The sequence below is a fragment of the Microcebus murinus genome, chromosome 5 (assembly GCF_040939455.1).
Source record: "Microcebus murinus isolate Inina chromosome 5, M.murinus_Inina_mat1.0, whole genome shotgun sequence".
Classification (NCBI taxonomy): Eukaryota; Metazoa; Chordata; class Mammalia; order Primates; family Cheirogaleidae; genus Microcebus; species Microcebus murinus.
The window spans coordinates 85094597-85119772 of NC_134108.1; the positions used below are offsets into that span (position 1 = coordinate 85094597).

At 31.7% G+C, this 25176-nt stretch overlaps 1 protein-coding gene across 1 annotated transcript in view; it reads left to right on the top strand.

Moving 5' to 3' along the window:
• The window catches only part of EYS (EGF-like photoreceptor maintenance factor), a 1642296-nt gene that overhangs the window by 212070 nt on the left and 1405050 nt on the right, over positions 1-25176 (top strand).

Here is a 25176-nt window from a genome sequence, read left to right on the forward strand (position 1 = left end):
TCTAACATTTAACTAACAAATATTGAAAAATAAACTAGTTCCAGTAAATTACACAAGTGAACTTATTCAGCAGCTAAAAAAATTATATGGGATAATTATTTTGTAAGAACTAAAAAACTCTTCTATTCTCAGTTCCAGTATGATTGAGCAAGGTTTAGTTTACCAGATAGAACAAGTTCTTTATTATCATGATCTTTGCATGACTTCTCTTTACCTGGACTAATCTTGCATCTTCTCTTAAGGTTTCTATTAATTATTCATGTGCAATTATGGAGATCAGGTCTCCCAGAATAATTTTCAAGAATTTCAAGTTTTAGTTGAGACCCCTCAAGCATGTCTGAAAGCATCCTATCACTGTTATCATGCTAGAATTCATTAAACTCTGCTGTAATTGCTTAATTGCTTGTTTAGTCATTTGTATCTCACTGTAAACCCATAAGTGATGAGACTACTGGGGCTGTATCTATCTGTTTCAAATATATGTCCCAGCCACAACACTTATAACACATAAATCTGAAATAAGAATATAAGCATTCGGTAAAGGCAAAAATGGATGAATCACAGATTAAGACTACCTGCATGATAAACCACTAAAAGCTGTGGGTATAGTATTTCTTTACTTGAGGTCACTATGTTAATTTTAACAGTGCTGTTTTGTGTTTTGTTGTTACCATAAGGAAGAAATGAAATGTTGTATTATGTGGGCTCTGGAATTTGGAGAGTTATAGAGTCATAATACAAGACATTCCTTCATAAAAGACCTAGGAGTGTAGGTTTGTTGTTGTTGTTGTTGTGCGCTGTGTGTTTAGTGCTTAAAACAGTGTATGGCACATTGATAATAAATGGATGAATTGGAAAAATTTCAGAATGACGTGTGTGTATGTGTGTTGATACTTACCCAGTTATCTTATATAATGTTCCTGTTGTGAGATCTCTTTACTAAAGCATTGTTGTATTATGTGCAATCATATATATACACAGTTTAGATTAAAACCACTGAATATAGCATTAGAACAAAAATCAGATAACAGACCTTCCACAAAAATATGATTCAAGTGTTATTTAAAATAATATATGTAAAAAAAAATCATGAGATGTAATAGCTACATGATTATAGCTAATTTGGTGCAGTCTGAATGAAATTGACATCTCCAATGCTGTTTTTTCTTTAACTTTTTAAATAGTACGAAGCAGACAACCAAAAGGACATCCACAGATTGTACAGCTATGTCTATCTTTCTAGAATACTATACTAAGTATAGTATTATAATTCTCTTGTATTAGAGATATAAACATGTCCATGTGTTGGAAAACTCAATATTTATGTCAATGAGCAGAGGAACCTGGAATTGTTTTTAATCTCCTTATTTATGTAGGTCTTTAATTTCTCTAGCAAAGTTTTGTAGTGTTCTCTTAAAGATTATTCACATCTTTTTATATTCATTCCACAGTATTTAATAATTGTATCTGTTATAAATGGTAATTTTAATATCAATTTATGATTATTACTTAGTAAACAAATAGAAATACATTTGATTGTCTTATACTGGTCTTACAGCTTATAAGCTTGTTAAATTCAATTATTCTAGATATTTCTTGTAGTTTACATTAGAATTTTTATGTGAATCATAACATCTGTGGAAGAAGACATTTTTACATTTTTCTTTATACTATGATTTTTTTCTCTTTTTCTTGTGATATTGCACTTGCTAGAATCTCAAGTACAATGTTGAATAGATATGATAAAAGAAGACATCTTTGTCTTTATCCTGATCTTATGGGGAAAACATTTAGTCTTTCCAGCATTCCAAAGTAGTGCTAGTTTTATTGAATGAGATGAGAAATATTACCTCCTTTTCAATTTTCTGAGAGGAAAAAATAGGTAAAATTGGTATTTGCTCCTTCTAAAATGTTTGATAGTATTCACCAGTAAAGCCATAAGGGACTGTAGTTTCCTTTGTTTCCTGTAGGGGACTGTAGTTTCCTTGCAAACATCTTTAACAAATTCATTTTCGTTAAGAGGTACAGACTATACAGTATCCATGTATTCTTATCTGTTTATTCTTAAGTGAGATTTAGTAGTTTGTGTTTTTCAAGGAATTTATCCATTTCATCTAAGGTGTTGAGCTTATTGGTATATAAAACTTGTTTCTAATACTTATTACACTGTTAATACATGTAGAACCTGTGGTGATGTCACATATCCTGATATTGATAGTTTCTATCTTCTCTCTATTTTCATGATCAGTCTGGCAGGAGCTTTATCAATTTTATTAATTTTAAAGATCCAGCTTTTGGTTTTATCGATCGTTCTCTATTATTTCTTTTCTATTTTATGTCCCATTGGTCTCTGTTCTGAAGTTTATTATTTTCTTTAATCAATTTCTTGTGTTTTAATTTGCTCTTTTTTTTCTTAACCATTTCTGTCTTCTAATATTCCAGCTCCATCTTCTCAATTCCAATTCCCATGACCTTGGGTTCATATTTCATATACCATAGCCTGGAAATATTCTCAAGGTAGTAAGTCTGAGAAATCACAGGGCTCATCTCACTTGTTTTTGTTCTTTCATCTAGAACAGGGAATTGTTGATTGCATTGTTTTATAATGATTTATATCAAGTGAATTTCCAACTGTTGTTTCATGTAGGTTGAACTAATTTACATTCCAACCAACAATGTATAGGTATTCTCTTTTTTTTCACATCCTAATAAACATCTGTTATTTTTTGACTTTTTAAAAATGGACATTCTGACTTGTGTAAGATGGTATCTCATTTTGTTTTTAATATGCATTTCTCTGATGATTAGTGATGTTGAGCATTTTTTAATATACTTGGTGCAAGATCCTTCTGATTGCTCTTTTAAGAATAGATTGAATTCTGGGTGTGGACTAAGTTGGTAAACCAGACAGAACACTATCACAATTAACAGAAGAGATAGTCACATCTCAGAACAGGTGGTTGCAATGCAGGTGATAAGATATATTATGACATAGCTAATAGTAATTTCTGGTAAATCAGATGTAAGTTGGCAGAGAAAGAGGGAGTCAAGGAAGTCTCATGGATTGTTCTCCCTGAGTAGCTAAAAATAATGAAATTGCTATTAAATACGTTCGGTAAGTTTTGTTGAAAGTTCTGATTTTGTAAAGAGTTTTAGAAGATAAATTATGGTCATATTAAGTTTGAGATGTTTGTTATGGCTTTAAGTGTGAATGAAAAATAGTTCAATATATTAATCTATATTCTCTTATTTTTGAAGCAATTGGCCATTAGAAAACACAATTTAAAAAGAAATATTTTATGATATTAACCAAAAGTATACATTAACTATGAAACAAATCTAACATGAGATAGGCAAGGCATATCTACATTTTAAAGGTTTTAAACATATCTCAACATATTAAGGAAAATAGTATATTCATGCACTAGAAGACTATAATTTCAGTGTAATTTCTATGTTCTAAAAACATTTTCCAAGAAAAGTGAAAAGATTATTATAAAATTTGAATGGGATGCCAAAGGATAACTGTGATACTCCTGAAAAAAAAGAGTGTATTGAAATTCCCTTGCAGGTATTAAGAATATTTATGGAAAGATAACTATGACAAGGGGTATGTATAAGGTATTAAAAACAAAAACAAAACAAAACAGGAGTCCAAACTATAAAACATTAATTGAAGGATATAGTACAAAAAGATTATGACTTCGCTTTGGGAAATATTTTCTTAAAACACACACACATACACACACAACATATACACAAACACACATATTAAAGAATTAAACCCAGCAGAATATATTTATGAATTTGACTATATTGGTGTTAAGAATTTTCAATAATGAAAGAACCATACATTTTAAGCAAAGCCACAAAAATAGAACAACTTTTCCATATATATGAACAATGAAAGGTTAGTGTTTAGGTGTTACATACTAAATAATATAAATTAGTAAGATAAAACCTTCAAATTACTAACTTCTATTTAAACTTCTGAAACAAAATTCTTACAATATATATTCTGAATTTCTTGTCTATGATTATTATAGAAGAATATGCAGTGAAAGAAAAATTCTCAAAACCCTACAATTTAGTTGTCACATTATCTCTGTTCTTCATAATTAACCTTCATTAAGTCAGTTTTGATAGACAAACAGGGAAATAGGGAAATTTTAAAGAGTAGAGGTGATTTGCCAGGCTACTCCACTTAGGAAAATGTGCTTCACTGAATGTGGGATCAGATAATTTATCAGCTTAGTTATAGGAGACATTTTACCATATTGCCTGTCATCCAGAATGGGGCATTCTCATTTATTGTATGTTATTTTAGTGTTCAATGATAAGAACGTAATTTATTTAACTATTTATGTACTTCCATGCAGCAGAGCTACTAAATGCAAGGTTATCCCTGTATTTTATCTAGTAACTAGCTAAAGAAATAGCAATTTATTTCAGTACAGGAAGGAAAAAGTTAAAATAATAATAGTAATAACAGTATTCTCTTTGATTTATTAAGAAATATCTATATTATAATCTCAAGTTTGTTTACATGCACTTGAGTTTCATTGAGAATATAGCAACAGACATCTAACATCTCTGCCAACAATATTGAAGAGAGAAAATGTGTTGTAACAAAGCTATGGAGTCTCCAATACCTGCTGAGATAACCAGTCATTTCCATGAACACTCTTTGGGAAAGATGGAAAAGCATTAAATGTGTGGTCTTTTCCATGAACTATTAAAACTTACCCATTAAAGCCAAAATTTTATGAGAAATGAAAGGGCTCTTAGCCTCTGCTCACTGTTCAAAGTTCTTATGGGAGAAAGACAACCTCATGAGAAGAAATCAAAGCAAACCAAGTTTAGTTTAAATGCTTTAAACATTGTTTTTACCTTTAAAACACATAAACTACAGTTGAAGCTAATTTTCTGTTGTATGGTAGAAAAATTCTCAAGCAATTGTGGAAAACAAAAAGAATTAAATTAACTATTGGTCTCTTTACTGTCTGGGGTCTATTGATTTTTTTTTTTTTTTTTTGGCTTACCTCAATATATTAGCAAATTAATGCTACCATTTTAACGTGCTCCCAAAAGATAAAGAAAACAAGCAAATATGGGGGCCACAGTCTTAAACTGGAAAGTATGTTTATATTTTAAACACATTTTTATAAAATATAAACTTTTTTAAACCTTACTTGGGTTTTGTACATTTACCGAATTTATTTAGAATTGACTAAAAAATATTTAGTCATTAGAATATTTAGAATTGACTAATAATAAATTGTCCTCGCTCATTACAAAGAACATATCTAGAGACAGATTAGTTTATAATTCAAGGGTTTTTTTTTAATGTAACCTTTCAGTCATTATTCATATACAAAAAGAATGTTTGCCTATTCCTGTTGAAAGTATCACCAAACACGGGATTCAACATTAAGTTTGTAATCAAATATAAATGTATACAGCCAAAGGCTTTTCAGCTAACCAAGACAGTTGACCAAAGGATAGATTTTGTACTGAATTGCACATTTAGTTACATTAGCTGTTCAATTTTCATTGGTTATAAATGCCTGAAATAAAATTGTTAAACACAGACACCAAACAAGAAAACAATCTCTATTTATTGCTTTCCTTTCTGACATGAATTTTTTTGAGCAAAAAGTGTAGTGTAATAGTTCATATGCACTTGAAGTTGTAATGCCAGAAAAAGGTTCCTTTTCCCCTGTTAATAATAGCTTCTAAGTGTGAAGATCATTGAAGGCATAAATATTTCTGCCATGTTCAGACAGAGATGGAAGATTCATTAATCTATACATGCCTAAATTAATATATGACATATTATCTGGATACTAGAATATTTGAGTATTTCTGTGATTAGCAGCAGAATTCTAAAGCATTTACATCAAGATACGTGCCACCAGAACTTCTCTTCTAAGAAATGTAATTGTGTACTGATTGGTAAAATTAGATGGATTTGATAAAATATAAAATAGATTTCTTTCATTAAACGTGGAAAAATTATAATATTTTTCAAGCACAATTGGGTGACTGCATTTATTTTATAATGTGTATTATAAACAGGTTTGGGTGGCCCAGAAAGAAAGAGCAAAAGAGGTTAGCAGGGGAAGTGTTAGTTCTAAAGGTAGAAAGTGAAGGACATATAGGAAATACTTATTTTCTATAAAAGTAATATTGGCCGGTCGCTGTGGCTCACGCCTGTAATCCTAGCTCTTGGGAGGCCGAGGCAGGCGGATTGCTCAAGGTCAGGAGTTCAAAACCAGCCTGAGCAAGAGCGAGACCCCGTCTCTACTATAAATAGAAAGAAATTAATTGGCCAACTGATATATATATAAAAAAAAAAAAATTAGCCGGGCATGGTGGCGCATGCCTGTAGTCCCAGCTACCCGGGAGGCTGAGGCAGAAGGATCACTCGAGCCCAGGAGTTTGAGGTTGCTGTGAGCTAGGCTGACGCCACGGCACTCACTCTAGCCTGGGCAACAAAAGCGAGACTCTGTCTCAAAAAAAAAATAAAATAAAATAAAATAAAATAAAATAAAATAAAATAAAATAAAAGTAATATTGTGGAGAGTAAGACTAAAAAAATAAAGAAAATAATGAGATAATTCTCTGACCATTAGAAAAGTCTTAAGAGCAAAGTTATATGAGAAAAAGGGAGAAAAATTAGAAATGAAATTGCTAGGGAACATAATGAAAGGAAGATAATGGATTATTAACTTTAGGACAACTTAGTGGGAAGGGTGGTGCACCCTTACAAGAAAGAGGCAAGTAAAACTCTCATATATAGAAAAGCCTTTGCAGGCTTTGGCTGAGTTAATGAATGCAGGAGGCTGCCAGGACACAAATTTTATAGTCGATCCATTACGACTTAGGAAGTAGGAAGGAAAAAGGCCCCAAAAAAGTTGAGGTTAAAATTTGACTTTGAAATATGGGGAACTAAAGATAAGAAACTTAACAACCTAAAAGAGAAACTTAAAGTTATGCAGGAAATTGAGAACTCAATGAGATTTGTTTATTTGGTCAACAGATATAAAAAACACTCTCAGGGATAAACTAAATGCTAAAGAATGACACCTGTAGTGGGGAAATTAGAAGCCTAAACAGAGAGATAAAATATCCTAGATCAATTTCTCAGGAAAGTGTCATGAAAGAATAGAAGCAGGCTCTTTAAGTTAGTAATGGTGGTTGTGGGACAAGGAAATCTTCTAATTATGAAGCCTTGCTGGAGCTGGGCCTGGGGTGAATATAAAAGTGAGTTAGCAGGTGACTGTGAAGGTCGAGGGAAGTATATTTCAAAAGGAATAGCCAGAGGTGTATAATGTGTGGTAGCAAAAGCCAGAGGTGTATAATGTGTGGTCCTGCATCAACAGCATCAGAATCACCTGGGAATGTGGAAGGAAAAATTCTAAATTTTTGGTGTCTAATGTAGACCCTGTGAATCTCATACTTTGGAAGCAGGGTCCAGCGGTCTGTTTTAACAAGCCCTCCCACTGATTCCGATGTTGGCTGACATTTGATTACCACTGACACAAGCAAATGCCTAGAAATGAGAGCATCTGCCTGTCACAAATAATAGAAGTTATTTTAACCAATTATTTGCCTTTTAGTTTTGTGCATTATTTAATTGCATATGTTTTAAGTTGGATTTAACTTTCTGAACACAAAATTGTCACAAAGCAAAATCCTACAGAACTGTGACATAAATCAAGAAATAAAACATTGCCGGCATTTCAGAAGCTTTTCTCTCGCTCCTTCCCAGTAACCATCTCCCAACTCCCCACTCCCAAAGAAAACGAACATGTAGAATTTTTAGATTTTAGTTTTGCTTTAACTCATTTGATCTTTATAGGAACAGAATTATGCAGTGTATTCTGTATTCTGTTTAGCCTTTTTCTATTCATATCATGTTTGCCAGATTCATTCATTCTGTGTCTAGCTTTAGCTGTCGTTTCTATGGCTATGCACCTTTTGATTGTCTGCGCATCCCAAAAGTATATATCTCTTCTAATGATGATGGACAGCATTTAGGTAATGCCCAGTTGGTGCTACTATGACTGATGCTACTAGAAGCTTTCTTGCACTGTCTCTTGTTCCTTTTAAGGTTTTATACATACATATAAACATATATGTGTGTGTATGTATGTGTGTGTGTATCTCACTGGACTTTCTAGTCATGGTTTATATATCTGTTAAATATTATTAAATAATCATATATTGTTTCCAGAGGGATTGTTCCAAGTTATCCCATTAAAAGTATATGAAACTTCTTTGCTCTATAGACACACATCACTCTGTGTCACATGTTTTGTTTTGTTTTTTTCCAGCCACTCTGGCTAGTATGTAGCAGCATTTCATTCTGGCCTAATTTTTATGCTTACAAATAGTATTAAATGTTTTTCCTATTTATGGGATATTTGCATTTCTTCTTTTATGAAGTGCCTATTTATCTTTTATCCTATTGTTTATACATATATGTAATGTGTATATATGTGTATGTAAAATGTATAAAATATATATGCATATCATATATTTCACATATGACACATATATATCATTTATGAATTTTTTTGATTTTTATGAATTTGTTAAATGCTCTGTGTTTTTTAGTTAGGGGTGTTAAAAATATTTTGTTGTATTCTGTGACTTGGTTTTCTTTCTCTAAATAGTGTCTTTGAATCAATAGATGTTTTTATTTTTAAAGAATTTATAGTATTTTCATCTTGTATAAAAAATCTTATGCTTCAGAATTTTTATTATTTTACCCTTTACATTTATATATACAATCCATTTGGAATTGATAACTATTTTTGAAAAAGGTGAAATAGGGGTTAGAATTCTTTTCTTTCCTTCAACATGGATATGTAGGTAATTCAGCAAAATTTACTGAAATGACTATTCTTAGAACGATATAACTTGACTATCTTTCTCCAGATTTATAGCCTCTTATTAGTATTGATATGATTTATTATATGTATTTTCTAATCAATATCAGAATTCTCCCAATTTTGTTGTTTATTAATATTTTTTAATATTAATAAAATTTAATTGTCATATTTCGTTCTTCCATCCATAGTAAGTCATGAGACTGGAATTAAATATTATGCCTCACAGAGTATTTAATATGAAGTATATAATAACTTCCTGAGATTAGACTGGAAGCTTTGCTTCTCTTCTATGCTCTAGAAATGTGATATCCAAGACAGAGCCACAAGCCACAAGGCTATCAAGCACTTGAAATTTCACTATTTCAAAATAAGATATGCTATAAGCATAAAACAAAAATACACCTTATTTTATTGTGCTTTGCTGATATTGTGATTCTTATAAATTGAAAGTTTGTGAAAACCCCAAGTCAAACAAGTCTATCAGTGCCATTTTTTCAACTCCATATGTTTACTTTGTGTCTCTGTGTCACATTTTGGTTATTCTAATAATATTTTAGCTTTTTCATTATTATATTTGTCATTGGTGATCTCTGATCAGTGATTTTTTGACATTACTATTGTAACTGTTTTGGGGTGCTATAAACCTCCCCAAATAAGATGGCAAAATTAATCAACAAATGCTTGTGTGTTCAGGCTGCTTCACCAATCGGCCATTCCCTAGTCCCTTTCCCTTCATTCATGCCTTCGGTTCCATGAGACACAACAATATTAAATTTAGCCAGTTAATAACCCTACAATAACCTCTAAGTGTTCCAGTGAAAGGAAGACTCACACATCACTCAATTTAAATCAAAAGCTAGGAATGATTAAGCTTATCGAGGACAACATGGAAAGTCAAGATAGGCCAAAAGATAGGCCTCTTACTCAAAATAGTTAGCCAAGCTGTGAATGCCAAGGAAAAGTTATTGAAGGAAATTAAAAGTGCTACTCCGGTGAATACACACAAAAAAAAGCATAACAGCCTTATTGCTGTTATGAATAAACTTTGAGTGGTCGGCTAGAAGAGCAAACCAGCCACAACATTCCCTTTAGCCAAAGCCCAATCTAGAGCAAGAGCCTAACTTTCTTTATAAAGACTGGGAGAGGGTTGCAAGCTACACATCTGATAAAGGGCTGATAACTATAATCTACTTAGAACTCAGAAAAATCAGCAAGAAAAAAATCAAACAACTCTATCAAAAAAATGGGCAAAGGACATGAACAGAAACTTCTCATAAGAAGACAGAATAATGGCCAACAAACATATGAAAAAATGTTCAACATCTCTATTCATCAGAGAAATGCAAATCAAAACCACAATGAGGAATCACTTAACTCCAGTGAGAATGGCCTTTATCAAAAAGTCCCCAAACAACAAATGCTGGTGTGGATGCGGAGAGAGAGGAACACTCCTACACTGCTGGTGGGACTGCAAATTAGTTCAACCCCTGTGGAAAGCAATATGGAGATACCTCAAAGCAATACAAGTAGATCTACCATTTGATCCTGCAATTCCACTATTGGACATCTACCCAAAAAATCAAAAGTCACTTCATGAAAAAGACTCTTGCACTCAATGTTTATAGCAGCACAATTCACAATTGCAAGGCTGTGGAAACAACCCAAGTGCCCATCAATTCATGAGTGGATTAACAAAATGTGGTATATGTGTACCATGGAATACTACTCAGCTTTAAGAAACAATGATGATATAGCACCTCTTGTATATTCCTGGATACAGCTGGAACCCATTCTACTAAGTGAAGTATCTCAAGAATGGAAAAACAATCACCACATGTACTCACCAGCAAATTGGTATTAACGGATCAACACCTAAGTGGACATATAGGAGTAACATTTATCGGGTGTTGGGAGGGTGGGAGTGGGGAGGATGGGATGGATATATACAACCACAATGAGTAAGATGTGCAACGCTTGGGGGATGGACATGCTTGAAGCTCTTACTCGAGGGGGTAGGGGGGCATGGGCAATATATGTAACCTTAACACTTGTACCCATATAATACGCTAAATTAAAAAAATAAATAAATAAATAAAAAGACTAGGAGACTTGAAGAAATGGAAGAAAAAAAGTTTTAAGCCAGCAGAAGAGGGTTCATGAAGATTAAAGAAAGAAGCTGTCTCCATAACATATTAATGCAAGATGAAGCAGCAAGTGCTGATTTAGAAGCTGCAGTAGGTTATCCAGAAGATCTAGCTAACATAGATGTAGTTGGCTATATTAAGCAACAGATTTTCAAGGTGTGTGAAACAGCCTCATATCAGAAAAAGGTGCCATGTAGGACTAGATAGCTAGAGAGAAATCAATGCCTGGTTTCAAAGCTACAAAGTTCAGGCTGACTCTTTTGTTAAAGGTTAATGGTAGATGGTGACTTGAAGTTGAAGATAATGCTCATTTACAATTTAAAAAGTCCTACTACAGTCTAAGCATAGCTTTTATATGCACTGGGAAGCCCAAAATTTTGTTTGACTTGCTTTTCGTGTGATACTCACTTTATTGCAGTGGTCTGCAAGTACTATATGCCCATACAAACTTTACCACTTTGTTTTTCAAAAACTTAGTATGATAAGATAAAATATAATGTTAATAATGTTTGATATTGATATACTACAAGAATTATATTTTGGATATATTGAGGTAAAATGAGCATATCATTAAAATTAATATTTTTCTTTTATTTTTTTAAAATGGCTACTAGGTAATTTAAACTACACATGAAATATTATATTTCTACTGAATGGGGTTGTTATATAACATAATGAACAGAATTTTACAGTTTTTAAAATATCAAAATTTAGGCTCTGTTTTTGGAGGATAATTCTTTGATTTTTTTTGATAAATTATATTTTATGTTATTCGTGCATGCAGCCATTCTAAATTTATGTGTGTTACATTTTGTACATGTTCAGATTTCAATTTTACTAGCACTAAATTATTAATTATTTTCTTATATTTTTAATCTTTTAATACATACACTCAAATTATAAAATTGCCACTTTAATATTCCTGATGATAGGTAGATATATCCTCTCACTTTTTTAGAAGAATTACTAAAGGACTAACTTTCACTTTCTTTTTTAAAAACTCTCATGTTTGGATTTATCAATCCATGAATTATAGATTTTTATCTTATTCTCCTTCCAGCTGCATCTTTGCTCCAGAGGGATGACTGCCCTATTTTTCAACTCTTCTTTTGAAATACTGACTCTTCATAGGTGCTGTTTTATTTTTTCTTTCTCATTTTTACCAAAAAATGACTAAGTTTGTCTGGTAGTGGGTGTTGAGATGCTTTCAGCCAGAGATTAGGAAAGCCCCTGTTCAAAGATTAAGGCTTTGATGGACCATGAAAATGAAATTAGATTTAGAGAGGCTTTACTCTCCTACCTAATTGGAGGTACATCAGTTGTGACCTTGAGGCAGTGCTTTTAGTATTAATAACAAATCTTCTCTCCATTACTTTTTGTTTATATCAATTTGTTGTTGTTGCTCAAAATTAGTTCTAGAAATGTACTTTCTCTGCTGGGAATACTTGCATTCCATTTAATAAATGGAAACATTGGCTGACATATATTGTACTACTTAGCCTCATGTTGTCTAACCTAAAATTGCACACTGGGACATGGTATCTATGTTTGTTTGTTTTTCAATATACTCCAAAAGTCTGATTAGAGTTCTACCACATCCTTCCCATATCATAACCTGGTGCTCCAAGAACCCTCTTTATTTCAGCCTCCTGCTTCTTCAAGTTTGGGAATGTGAATGGGTTTATTTTAGGGGTCACATCCCTTGCTCTTATGTGCTATTTTTTTGTTGTATGCGTGACTCACATATTTTTAGGTACTTCCCTAAATCCATTCTTGCATTTTTTTTTTACTTCTTGCAGACATTCCTCAAAGTTTCTAATGAATCAGATAGGGATGATATATTTTCAGAACTTCCCCTCTTGTGCCTCAGTTACCTTGCCTATATTGAGTATAATGATAATATCTACTTCATAAATTGCTAGGTTAGTATAAGTAAAGGGCTTCAAACACTGTCTGTTTATAAATGAATAGAAGAAAAATAACAAAGTAATTCTCATGCATTTCCATGTATTCTATGACTGCTTTCATGCTACAATAGCAGAATTGAATAGTTCAAGAGACCTGTTGTACCGCAAAGCCCAACATAATTACTATCACTATCTGGTCCTTTGGAGAGAAAAACTATGTAGATCCCTACTACAGAAGAACGTATTAGGTGTTCATCTCTTTGCAATAGGTTGGAGGCTCAATCCTGGTAATTTGATTAGGAGAACTGACTGGTGAGAACGAACATTAAGAACTTAGCAAAGTCAATACTTTAACGGTTAAAATTTTATAACATGAAGGGTATTAACTGAATTAATAACATGAGAGTAACTGCACTTAACTGGTACTTGTTAAGATATGTTTACAATGAATAGTATTTTTTCTTATCCAAAATGTTTAAATATCAGCTTTTCACATAATTACTTTTTATCATAAATAAATATTAACTGAATATTTCCATCAAATATTCTTTCTTATTTTGGAGCAATTCTTTGTCTTGGCAAGCTCTTAAAAATGTAATCAAACATAGGTAAACAAGTTAGCTGTCTTTCTTCAATTTTCTTTTGTTTGCCACTTATTTTACTCTTCTGGTTCTTGAGCAGAACTCCTAGCAACCATTTCTTTCTCTCCCTATAGGAATGAAAGGCAAATTATCATCCTACTTGATAATGTCTCTGTGTTGCCTATCCTTTGAATATAATAGCTTCATTCTTACTGGAAAGTAGACTAAAATGAGTTTACGTGAATAAAATGTTCAACTAACTGCATTGTGTTATTTTACACAGAAGTGCTTTGGAAATTTTTGACACTTCATTAGCGGATTGACCAAAAGAATTTACTGAAATCAAAATAAAACATAGCACTCTAAAATGATCTTTTATTCACTGTGTTTTTCACAGATGTAATGTACCTGTTAGGATACCAAAGCTAGTTTGTTTTATAGAAGACTATGTGATTCTATTCTATTTCTATTTTATAGAAAACTATGTGATTCTATCAAAATAAAAAAATGCTTATATTGTTTTATAATAATAGAATCACTGCTTAAATATATTAGTTTAAATTATTTGGGTTATGTGTGCATGGTTGCATGCATGTGTGTGTGTGGGGGGGACTTTTATTTCTATTTTGAAATAAAAATAACATACACCTGTAGAATTGTTACTTTATCATGAACAACTTTTTTAAAAGTCTACTTATTTATGCCACATATTCTCTCACTATTAAAAGGTACTGTACTGACAAGAAAACACAGTATAATAGTTTTTTTATTATTATTTAGATAAATTTTTAATCATTCTGATCTAAGGATACATTTCCTCATCTTTCTATACATTGCTTCTAGGATTTCAAATTCTATTGATTTTTCATTCTCTCAAGAAACATAATTAATTGAGTCTTTACCATATTTTCATGATTTCTTAACTCCTTATGATGTCTTTCCCTTCTTATGTAATTAAATTATATGGTCTGTCATTACTATCACGTCTCCATACCCTCAATTTCTTATCTCTCTCTCTATGCCTTGTAACACCCTGCAAAATTCCAAATCTGTTAAATTTATCATACTTACTAACTTGTTTGCAGTAAGGCAATCTTGTAACCACATACCTGGTCTCATTTTAAATGCATATTCACTAATTTCAAAAAGTTTCTAAAAACTTCCATAAATTTTATTATGTTTTTCTAATATGTACATTCTTTCTCTTAACATCTTAGACAACCATTTTATTTCCACACCTTTTATCACACTCCATTGATTCTTTGCTTTATATTTCAACAAAAAATAGAAACAATTAGAAGAAAAGATCACTAGACTCTGCCTGTTCAACACCAGGTATCTTGATTTTTTTGCCCATCAATTTCTGTTCTTTCTTCTGTTACATTGGTACCTCCTACCTGATATCAATCCCTCACCTGTGGACAGGATACCATTTGTCACTCTATACTTCTTGCAGATGTTTCTCCTGAACCTTTCTTCTTTTTTCCATTATCAATTTTCCCTCTCTAATCAATCATCCCATCTGTTCACAAACAAGCTTTGACAACCTCTAACGACCTCCTTAGTTGCTACTTCATCATAAATTAAAACTCAAAAGGGATATTTAGACCAGTGTTTCACAAACTTTTTTTACATATGAATCATTTGGGAATCTTGGTTAAACCAGATTCTCCTTCACTAAGTCTGGAGTGCATTTATAATGAGATACCAGGTGAAATATTGATTCTACTTGTTTAGGGATTATACTGATTGGCCAAGCGTAATGTTGCCTCTTTCAATTTCCATTCTTCTAATTTCCTCTTAAATTCATGCAAATGAATGTTTATACCCACAATTCCACAGATACAATTCTACCAATGTCTATTAAATCCCTATTGCTAAATTTAATCACTAATTAATTCATTCTAATTCTTCATCTTATATAAGCTATTAGTAATATTTGACACATTTTGTTTTTTAGAAATACCACATTCTTATTTCTTCTGCTTCCCCATTCTTTGGTTGTTCCTTCTAAATCACTTTTCAGTTACCTCTCGTCTCTGTGATTCTTATACATTGAAGTGTATGTGAGATTTAAATTTCAATGCTTTCTTCTCTCTCTATCTTTTTTCCCTAGAGGATGACAGCCAGTCAGTTCGCTCTAAATGCTATCTGTATGTGCAGAAATCTCAATTTTACATCTTCAATTCAAGCCTCAACCTTAAACTGCAGATCACTATGATCAACTGCCTAAAGTCATCTTTATTAGTATGTATGATAAGTATCTCAAAATCAGCATATATAAAACTAATTCCAGTTTCCTCCCCCAAATCTTGCTTTCCCATCTCAGAAAAGACTAATTCCTACTTTCTGTTTTCTTACATGAAAAAAAATTGATTCATCATTCACTCTCTTTCCTTTTAATCCCATCAGCAAATCTATCGGAGTTTGTTTTCAAAATACACTTAGAGTCTGATCTTCTTTATCTCCTTCACTAGCATCTTAATTCAGTCCCCATAATTCCAGTTTTAGAATAATACAATAATCTAAAAACATCTCTCTGCTTTCCTTCTTGGACATCTACAGTCTACTTTCAAAATAATATTTTAAAAATGTGAAATCATGCCACTACTCAACCGAAAACGCTCCATTGTCTTTCCATAGAATCTAAAAGCAGTCAGATCTAGAGTTCATGAGATAGCTTATTGCACCCTCTTTTTCTGAACTCATCTTCTTCTGCACCCCTTGTTGACTCAATCTCCTAGCTTCTTTTCAGCTTCTTGAACACTCAAACATGCTTGTGAGCCAGAGATTCTGTATTTGCTATTTTCTCTGCTGATGTGCTCTTTGTTTATTTTTTCATTTGTTGTTCAACAAATATTTACCAGGAATCTATTGTGGGATGGCAGCACTGTATTTGCCTATGAAAAATCAATGAACAAGACAGAATTACCTGCCCAAGTGGAGCTTATATTTAAATGGAGGCAATAAATCATAAACATAAACCCTTATATTGCATATTATTTTAGAATATGGTTGATGCTTATAAAATGAAAATATAGCAATATAAGTGGAGCTGGTATTCAAATTACTCCTTCAAGTTATCCACGGGGCTCTTTCCCTTATTTCTACAAGTCTCAGGTAGTCCCTGAATCTTCTAGGCCTTCTTTGACTGCCCTATACAAAGTAACCAGCCCCTTCAGAACTACTTTTCCTACAACTCCTTTTCCTGGTTTATTTTTCTCCACACCATTTATTGCCATTAAACATATTGTCTAATTATTTTATTATTTGTCTTTTTAATTTGTTCTATTCCTTTGTAAAGCCATATCTTTATGAGGACAAAATCCGTTTTGTATATTGCTATAACCTGAATACCTAGAATATTCCTTGACACGGTAAATGTTGATACACACATTAATCTAAATTAATTGATCAAAGTTTCATTTTACTTGCTTCATATCTGTGATGAAGAATATTTTAAGTGAGAAAAAATCTGATGTCTGATACCTTAATTAATTTGGTGGTCTAAACATATATGTTTATTTTCCTTTTTCAAACATCTCATTAAAAGGAACAAACAGTGTTGCTAGGGCATAAAATAGAGACCATTATCAGACTTTTTTGTTTTCAGGAATTATAAGAAAATTGAGAGGCCATGATATCAGATAAATTAAAAAGATGAAACAGAGAAAACCACAGCTTAAAATGTGCATAAAATATGCTGTGACCTCACAAAAAATAGTCTTCCCTTTTTGAAATCTTGGAGTTTCTAAACTCACAAACTTATGAGAGTAGATCACTGCAAGAGCTCTTAACGAGCACAATTCATAAAAGAAAAAAGCTAAATAAATACATCAAAGTTATGAAAGCAAAACTTTTTTCTGAAAATATTAATACCCTATTAAGAAGATTAAAAGACAAGTTACAGACTTGCAAACTACATTTTTGACAAAAGACTCATATCTAGACTATATAAGAAATTCTCAAAACTCAGTAGTCAAAAAGCAAAAATCTAGTTGAAAATACACAAAAACTATAAAGAGACAATTCACTGAAGAGCTATAAAAATAACAAATAAGCACCAAAAAAGTTCAATGTTACTGACCATTAAATAAATTCAAATTAAAGCCACAATAATATATTACTACACCTATTAAAATAGCTAAAATAAAAAGTAATGACAGCACCATATGTTGGTGAGCATGAAGAGTAACTAAATCTCTCATGCATTACTGTGGGGAATGTAAAATAGCTCAACCCCTCTGGAAAACAATTTGACAGCTTCTTTTAAAACTCAAAAGGCACTTACCATATGACCCAGCAATTGCACTCTTGGAAATTTATCCTAAAGTATAAAAATTGATTTTCACATTAAAATCTGTACATGAGTATTCATGGTAGCTTTATTTGTTTTTTAGTTTGGGCTTCTAAACAAATTAACACAGATTGAGTGGTTTAATCAACATTTATTTCTCACAGTTTTGGAGGCTGGGAAGTTCAGGATCAAGGCCCCAGCAGATCCATTATCTGGTGAGATACATGTCAAGGTTTGCAGATGGCTGTCTGTTCATTGTATCCTCACACAGCAAAGAGCAAAGAAAGGGAAAGCTAGCTCTCTGATTTCTTACAAAGCTATTAGAGCTCCTCTCTCATGATCTAATTACTTCCCAAAGGTCCCATCTCCAAATCCATTACATTGAGGATTAGGCTCCAACATAACAATTTATGAGGGACACAAACATTCATTCCAAAGTAATTTGTAATAGTGAAAAACTGGAAATAATCAAATGACCTACAATAAGTGAAGGGTTAAACAAATTGTGATACATTCATACCATGGGATACTATTCACCAATTACCATTAAAAAATGACCTATTTGTACACATAAGAACTTAGATATATCTCAAGAACATTATAATTGAAAAAAAAGAGACAATCTCAAAAAATCATAAATTGCATGGCTCCATTTATATATCATTATCAAAATGGCCAAATTATAGAGATGGAGAAAATTAATGGTTGCCAATGATTAGACATTGTAAGAAGTAAGAGGTAGGTGAGACTATAAAGGGTTAGTATGAAGAAGATCTTTGGAGTGATAGAACGGTTCTATATTTTGATAATGGGGAATCACCTGAATCTACACATGTGATAAAATGACCTGGAATTCTACCCGCACATTGTACTAATGCCAATTTCCTAGTTTTGATATAGGAGTATAGTTTTATATAGTATAACATAATAATTTGATATAATATTGTAGTTATATAAGATGTAAACATTCCCAGGACCTCTTGGTACTATCTTTGTAACTTTTTGTGAATCTATATCTTTTTTTTTTTTTTTTGAGACAGAGTCTTGCTTTGTTGCCCAGGCTGGAGTGAGTGCCGTGGCGTCAGCCTAGCTCACAGCAAACTCAATCTCCTGGGCTCAAGCGATCCTGCTGCCTCGGCCTCCCAAGTAGCTGGGACTACAGGCATGCACCACCATGCCTGGCTAATTTTTTTTATATATATTAGTTGGCCAACTAATTTCTTTCTATTTATAGTAGAGACAGGGTCTAGCTCTTGCTCAGGCTGGTTTTGAAATACTGACCTTGAGCAATCTGCCTGCCTTGGCCTCCCAGAGTGCTATCTGTGAATCTATTATTGTTTCAAAATAAAATGTTAAAAAATATACATTTTACTGTTTACTATTTTATCCTATAGATGACTCTGGAAACTGCCAAAGGATATACTTATATATTTAGAGAGTTTTGTTTGTCTCTAGAAGAAGAAAAATAATTTTTTAATTTGTTTATGTGTCTGTTTATATTCAACATATGATGTCGAATAATGTAAATTGTATCCTAGAGTAGGAATACTGGACTAGTACTAACAATCAAATGGTATTTGAATCTTATACCCTTTTCTACAGAACTAATCTACTGGATATTGCTTGTGGTGAAAAGAGAATGGAATTATTATATGCTTAGGTACTGTGCATAATTTTTATTATTAATCTGCAATTAATTAGCCAGCTGAGTAACATGTGGCAAGTTCTTTAACTTCTATAAAAATTAGTTTTTTTTTTACTTAAAATGAAATTAAAATATAAAACTCACTTATTTTACTCATCATGATTTACTTCCATGTTCATCTATGTTATCAAAAATGGCAGGATTCCATTATCTTTTGTGGCCAAATAGTATTTCATTGTTTATATATATATCACATATATATATTCACATATATATATATCACAAATATATATATAAATATATATATATTTCTTCATACATTCGTTTGTTCTTGAACACTTAGGTTGATTCTATATCTTGGCTATTGTAAATAGTGCTGTAATAAACATAGGGGTACAGATATTTCTTTGACATACTAATTTTAATTTTTTGGGATATATATCTCACGTTAAGTAAAATAATCCAGACACAGAAAGACAAATATTATACGATCTTACTCATAAGTGAAATCTAAAAAAATAAAAAAAAATATTGATATCATAGAAGCAAAGAGTAGACCTGAGACTAGGGAGGTAGAGGAGAGAAGAAGATGGAGAGAAGTTGGTCAAAGGATACAAATTTACAATTAGGTGGAATAAGTTCTGGTGTTATATTGTGCAATAGAATGACTAGGGTTACCAGAAAGGTTATTGTATATTACAACATAGGTAAAAGAGAAGCTTTTGAATGTTCTTATCCACAAAGAAATGACAAATGCATGAGGTAATAGATGAGGTAACTACCCTGATTTGATCATCATACGACATATATGTATCAAAACATCAAATGGTACACCATAAATATGTACAATTAAAATGTGTCATTTAAAAAAAATATAATAATGGACCTTTTAAATGCCAGGTTTGTCTTAAGAATTTTTTCAAATAAGTACAAATGTAAGCATTATGGAAATGTGAAATATTACATGTATATAAGGTAGTATCCTTCAAACAATTTATTATAGGATTCTAGGTAATATTTATGTCTGAAATATCATTAAATGTTATTCCCTATGTATAATTGTTTAATAAGAAAACATGATGTTAATATAATACAACATTATGAAATACATTTTCACTCTTTTTGAGTGGTCAAAATAAATATTTATATTCTAATATCCACAAATAAAAGATTGAGTTATTTTAATCTGATAATGCCAACGGTGTGGTTGCTCAACATTTTACATTACTTTTATGTTTTTCTGTTCTAGAACTTAATACATAATCCAAAACTCAAGTGAATTAACATCATGTCATATAAATGGTGTTTTATGACTTCCATGCTGTCACTCAATAACTTAATCCTTTGCGGCTAAAGTTTCTTGATACTCCTATTAACATAATAATGAATGAGTTTGATATAGAGATTTTTTTCTAATAAATATGTTATATACTAATAAACCTTGGATTACATAGTGAATTAGATGACACAGTTCATCAATTCAAAGTGTAAATACTTTAATTTCTGGAGGCCAAATATGTCATTTTTAGCTGAGAGTCATCAGATATTTCTCATTTCAGTTATCTCTAACACTTAATCAATTTTGCAATGCACTATTCAGGCCAAGAGGAGTACAAGAGTAAAATTTTCTTTCGAAATCTAGGAATTCACAGATATGGCCAGGGTTGTCAGTCCACTACTATGGTTATAACTTTTTATTGCCATTGTGGTATGCTTAATGGCTACACCTTAGACATAATCTGACAAATGTTTTTCAAATATGAAGTAAAGCACCAGCTGATTCAGGTGATATAAAAACTGCAGTGGAGATCCCAGGCTTGGCCCTAATATTACTACATTATTAATTTTATTGACAGAAACTTATCAGGGCAGGGGCTAGGGGAGGCAAGTGACTTGCCCAAGGCACAAAGTTGAAGAGGGCAACCACTCTCATGTTCCTTCAAGTACTAAACCTGCACTTGTATAATACAACTCTGTTGTTGATAGTATGTCAACAAATGTGTATGGCAAGAAAATGAGTCTCAATAAGTCTAAAGGAATGAAAATCATAACATATCTGTTCTCCAGCCTTCACAAAATTAAACCAAAAATAAGCAGCAGAACAATTTTGAGAAATCTCCAGTTATCTGAAAATTAAACAACAAATTTCTAAAATAACCTGAGAGCAAAAAAAAAAAAAAACCTACAATGGAATCATATTAAAATTTATTAAATGTAGTTAAAACAGTATTTCAGGCCGGGCGCGGTGGCTCACGCCTGTAATCCTAGCACTCTGGGAGGCCGAGGCGGGCGGATTGCTCAAGGTCAGGAGTTCAAAACCAACCTGAGCGAGACCCCGTCTCTACCATAAAAATAGAAAGAAATTAATTGGCCAACTAATATATATATATATAAAAATCAGCCGGGCATGGTGGCTTGTGCCTGTAGTCCCAGCTACTCGGGAGGCTGAGGCAGGAGGATCACTTGAGCCCAGGAGTTTGAGGTTGCTGTGAGCTAGGCTGACGCCACGGCACTCACTCTAGGCAAGAAAGCGAGACTCTGTCTCAAAAAAAAACAAAACAAAAAAAACAGTATTTCAAGGGAAGTGTATAAAGTTCAGCATTCTGGAAAAGAAAAAGCTCTCAAGTCAATATTTAAGCTTCTACTTTAAATAAATGGAAAAAGAAGAGCCAACTAAATTCAAAGCATGCAAAAGAAAGGAAATGGTAAGATTTGCACAGAAATCATTAAAACTTTTTAGAGAAAAATCAATGAAACAAAACATTGATTTTTGAGAAAAACAAAATGGGCAAATCTTTAGTTGGAATACAAAACTAAAAACTAAGTAAGACACAAATTAACAAAATCAGCATTCAAAGTGAGGATTCAATAATGATCATTCAAAATTTAAAAGATCATTAGGAAACACTATGAACAACATTATGCCAACAAATTTAACCACTTAAATGAAATGGATAAACTCCTAGATAGATGCAAATTACTATTAGCGCTTCAAGAAGAAATAGAAAATCTATATAGACCTATGAAATATTTAAGATATTAGTATTAGTCCTCACAGAGTTTACTTTTCAGAAAATACAGAAGAGAGGGGAACACATATGACCTCATTTGATGAGGCCAGTATTACCCTCACACCAAAACGAAAGGCAAAGATTTTACAACTAAAAAATATTTAAAAATCAATGTCATTTATGAATATAGATATGGAATCCTCAACAAAATATGTGCAAATCTAATCCAGTAACATAAAAAATATTTTTATACTCTGACAAAGTAGGATTTTCCCCCAGGAATGCAAGATTACTTTAACATCTGAAAATCCAGCATACTAATATAATAAAAGAAAAAACCCACATAATCATCTCAATAGTTGCCAAAAAAAATTTCACAAAATTCAACACCAATTCATTATAAAAACTCTTATGAAATTAGAAATAGAATAAAACATCTTAATCTGATAAAAAACATCTATGACAAATGTCTAGTGACCATAATACTAATTATGTCAGACTGACTTTTCCCTAACAATAGGAACAAGGCAATGATATCTACTTTCATTTCTATTCAGCATTGTACTTGAGTTTCAGACTATTTGATGGGTGCACACACACACACAAATACCTAAAGACATTCAGATTAAAAGGAAGAAGTATAATTGTTAATTCAAAGATGCCAATATCTCCTAAGTCGAAAATCCTAAGGAATCCAGAAAAGAACTACCAATACTAGTAATGACTTTATAAACTTTGCAGACTACAAGAAAATATACAAAAATCATTTGTGTCGATGTATTCACAGCAAAATTTCAAACATAATTTAAGAAAACAATTCCTTTTACAAGACCATCAAAAACAAAAAAATACTTAGATATGAACTTAACAAATTAAATAGAAGACTAACTTAAAACTACACAACTTTGTTGAGAAAAATAAAAGAATATCAAAAGTAATGGAGAGACATTGCGTATGCATTGATTGGATTTCAGTCTTGTTGGGATGGAAATTCTTCCCAATTTTATCTATTGATTTAATAAAATCCCTATCAGTATTTTAGCAGGCTTTTGTGTAGAGATTAAGAAGTTAATACAAAAATGTATATGGAACTTCAAAACAAAAATGTTCATAGAACAAACTAATTTTTCACAAAAAAGGGAAAATTGTATGACTGCCCATTTTCAAAATTTACTATCTACTTATTTACATTTATATATTTATCTGGAAACTATGTGTGTGTATATATATATGTGTGTGTGTGTGTATATATATATATATATATATATATATATATATATATATATATATATCAGGACAAATTTGAGAGGGCCAGAAATCAATTCTTATATTTAAGGTCAATTTTAACAATAGTGGAAAAAGCAATTATTATAAAGGAGGAAAGAACCATCTTAAAGAACAAAAAGTCCCAGGACAATAATTTATCTATATGCAAAATATGTAAAATAACCTAAATCATTATCTTACACCATATAGAAAAATAAAATTCATGTGTATTAGAGATCTAAATGTAAGAGCTAAAAATACAAAACTTTTAATAAATCATATGAGAATATCGTCATGACCTTGGGTTAGGCAGAGTTATTAGATATAACACAAAAAGCATGACATGTAAAAGAAAAAATGAATAAATGGACATAATCAAAAACAAGGAAAATTTGGTAAGTTGGATTTAATGAAATAAAAACTTTTGCTATCCAAAGTCACCGCAAGGAGAAAATGGAAAAGGTAAGACAAGAAGAAAATATTTTCAAGTCATATATATCAGAAAGGACATGTATACAGAATATACAAAGACCTCACTCAAAGAATACATACAATCTTAAGAAAATAGATAACACAATTTAAAAATAGTTAAAAGATTTGAATAGGCATTTCATTTGAGAAGATATGAAAATGATTATTTATAAGAGAAGATGCTCAAACTAACTGGTTATTAGAGAATGAAAATTGAAATCATAATGAGATACCATTTTACATTTACTAGGTTGGCTATAATAAAGAAGATATACAATATCCAATGTTGGCAAGCATGTGGAGAAACAGAAAATCTCATGCATTGCTTGTGGGAATATAAAATGGTACAGCTAATTTGAAAAATAGTTTACCAGTTTTTTAAAAGGTTAAACACAAATTTACCATAAAACTCAACTATTCTGTTTCTAGGAATCTGTCCAAGAAACATGAATATTTATATGCACTGAAATACTTATGTGTGAATGCATTATTTGTAATAGCCAAAAAGTGGAAACAAATGTCCACCAATTGAGGAATGGATAAATGAAATGTATGTATTGTGAATTACTCTTTAGCAATATAAAGTACCAAGTACTGGTACAACAATCCTCATAAAATTATGCCAAAAGAAAAGAGCACATATTATTCCATTCCATTCTTATGAAATGCCCCAGAAAGGCAAATCTACAGAGACAAAAAGATTAATGGTTACCTTGGGCTGGGGTTAGGAACAAAGAGTGACTACAAAAGAACTCTTTTTTTTAGGTAAAAGAGTTGTGCTAAAACTGTATTGAAGTGATGCTTGAATAGCTCTAAACATTTGCAAAAATTATTGAATTGTAGATTTATAGTGAGTGAATTTTATATTATATAACTTATACTGCACTGTAACACACCTGTTAAAGACAAAAATAACTCCAGAAACGTTTTCTATAATGAGTTTTGCTACATATC